The sequence below is a fragment of the Salvelinus fontinalis genome, chromosome 3 (genome assembly GCF_029448725.1).
Source record: "Salvelinus fontinalis isolate EN_2023a chromosome 3, ASM2944872v1, whole genome shotgun sequence".
In the NCBI taxonomy this organism is placed as follows: Eukaryota; Metazoa; Chordata; class Actinopteri; order Salmoniformes; family Salmonidae; genus Salvelinus; species Salvelinus fontinalis.
The window spans coordinates 65,061,362-65,064,728 of NC_074667.1; positions in this window are offsets into that span (position 1 = coordinate 65,061,362).

Consider the following 3,367-nt stretch of genomic DNA (forward strand, 5'->3'; position numbering starts at 1 on the left):
CAATATCTCTGATCTGACCTGTTTCAATACACAGAGGCAATATCCCTGATCTGACTTGTTTCAATACGCAGAGGCAATATCCCTGATCTGACCTGTTTCAATACACAGAGGCAGTATCTCTGATCTGACTTGTTTCAATACGCAGAGGCAATATCCCTGATCTGACCTGTTTCAATACGCAGAGACAATATCCCTGATCTGACCTGTTTCAATATGCAGAGGCAATATCCCTGATCTGACCTGTTTCAATACGCAGAGGCAATATCCCTGATCTGACCTGTTTCAATACACAGAGGCAATATCCCTGATCTGACCTGTTTCAATACGCAGAGGCAATATCCCTGATCTGACCTGTTTCAATACGCAGAGGCAATATCCCTGATCTGACCTGTTTCAATACGCAGAGACAATATCCCTGATCTGACCTGTTTCAATACGCAGAGGCAATATCTCTGATCTGACCTGTTTCAATACGCAGAGACAATATCCCTGATCTGACCTGTTTCAATACGCAGAGACAATATCCCTGATCTGACCTGTTTCAATGCACAGAGGCAATATCCCTGATCTGACCTGTTTCAATATGCAGAGGCAATATCCCTGATCTGACCTGTTTCAATATGCAGAGGCAATATCCCTGATCTGACCTGTTTCAATACGCAGAGACAATATCCCTGATCTGACCTGTTTCAATACACAGAGGCAATATCCCTGATCTGACCTGTTTCAATACGCAGAGACAATATCCCTGATCTGACCTGTTTCAATACGCAGAGGCAATATCCCTGATCTGGCCTGTTTCAATACGCAGAGGCAATATCTATGATCTAACCTGTTTCAATACACAGAGACAATATCCCTGATCTGACCTGTTTCAATACGCAGAGGCAATATCCCTGACCTGTTTCAATACGCAGAGGCAATATCCCTGATTTTATCTGTTTCAATACACAGAGGCAGTATCTCTGATCTGACTTGTTTCAATACACAGAGACAATATGCCTGATCTGACCTGTTTCAATACACAGAGGCAATATCCCTGATCTGACCTGTTTCAATACGCAGAGGCAATTTCCCTGATCTGACCTGTTTCAATACGCAGAGGCAATTTCCCTGATCTGACCTGTTTCAATACGCAGAGGCAATTTCCCTGATCTGACCTGTTTCAATACGCAGAGGCAATATCCCTGATCTGACCTGTTTCAATACGCAGAGACAATATCCCTGATCTGACCTGTTTCAAAACGCAGAGGCAATATCCCTGATCTTACCTGTTTCAATACGCAGAGGCAATATCCCTGATCTGACCTGTTTCAATACGCAGAGGCAATATCCCTGATCTTACCTGTTTCAATACGCAGAGACAATATCCCTGATCTGACCTGTTTCAATACGCAGAGACAATATCCCTGGTCTGACCTGTTTCAATACGCAGAGACAATATCCCTGATCTGACCTGTTTCAATGCACAGAGGCAATATCCCTGATCTGACCTGTTTCAATATGCAGAGGCAATATCCCTGATCTGACCTGTTTCAATACGCAGAGGCAATATCCCTGATCTGACCTGTTTCAATACACCGAGGCAATATCTCTGATCTGACCTGTTTCAATACACAGAGGCAATATCCCTGATCTGACTTGTTTCAATACGCAGAGGCAATATCCCTGATCTGACCTGTTTCAATACACAGAGGCAGTATCTCTGATCTGACTTGTTTCAATACGCAGAGGCAATATCCCTGATCTGACCTGTTTCAATACGCAGAGACAATATCCCTGATCTGACCTGTTTCAATATGCAGAGGCAATATCCCTGATCTGACCTGTTTCAATACGCAGAGGCAATATCCCTGATCTGACCTGTTTCAATACACAGAGGCAATATCCCTGATCTGACCTGTTTCAATACGCAGAGGCAATATCCCTGATCTGACCTGTTTCAATACGCAGAGGCAATATCCCTGATCTGACCTGTTTCAATACGCAGAGACAATATCCCTGATCTGACCTGTTTCAATACGCAGAGGCAATATCTCTGATCTGACCTGTTTCAATACGCAGAGACAATATCCCTGATCTGACCTGTTTCAATACGCAGAGACAATATCCCTGATCTGACCTGTTTCAATGCACAGAGGCAATATCCCTGATCTGACCTGTTTCAATATGCAGAGGCAATATCCCTGATCTGACCTGTTTCAATATGCAGAGGCAATATCCCTGATCTGACCTGTTTCAATACGCAGAGACAATATCCCTGATCTGACCTGTTTCAATACACAGAGGCAATATCCCTGATCTGACCTGTTTCAATACGCAGAGACAATATCCCTGATCTGACCTGTTTCAATACGCAGAGGCAATATCCCTGATCTGGCCTGTTTCAATACGCAGAGGCAATATCTATGATCTAACCTGTTTCAATACACAGAGACAATATCCCTGATCTGACCTGTTTCAATACGCAGAGGCAATATCCCTGACCTGTTTCAATACGCAGAGGCAATATCTCTGATTTTATCTGTTTCAATACACAGAGGCAGTATCTCTGATCTGACTTGTTTCAATACACAGAGACAATATGCCTGATCTGACCTGTTTCAATACACAGAGACAATATCCCTGATCTTCCCTGTGCACATAGCAATCTCTGGCTTTTAGTTAGGTTATACATAATATATCTCTCACACACGAAATCACCCTTAAACAAACAAAAGGTTCTCGATTTGGGTTTATGATTAATCTCCTCCACCCATTTCCCTCCCCCCATTTTGCATCAACAGTTGTTTTAAATCATATGTATGTCTCCCTTCATTTGGTTTTCGTACAGATGTTCACAGTCAGACTGTTGAAAAAGGTCAGACATTTCAGTTGCCCAGACTCCCCTTATGGATAGATCCCATTGAAAAACTGTACTAGCTATTCTGGCAGTTGGCACATCCAACAGTCTGAGTGTGAAGAAGGTGGATTTTATGGTATTTATCACACATGTAATTCATTGTACTGCACAAACAAACAACAAGTCCAAGAAACTGGACATTATAGTATCTGTGGTTGAAAGGTTTTTGGGTTTCCAGGAAGTCACTATCAAAACATTGCAAAGAATACTGTCCGAAGATGCTCTTCATTCTCAGGCCCCAGAGCCTGTAGGGATGGCCGTTGGCAGTTGAATCTGAATAATGAGTACATTGAGTTTTGTTTTTGTTTATTTTTATTGTGTTAAATGTTTGGGCTGATATACAGCCAAAACAGTAAATGGCGGCATGGACATATAGAATTAGTTTGCGGACTACAATAATTTTAAAGAACAACCTGTACACTAGGTGGCGGCAAAACACCAATAGCTGAAGTCTGCCATAAAACT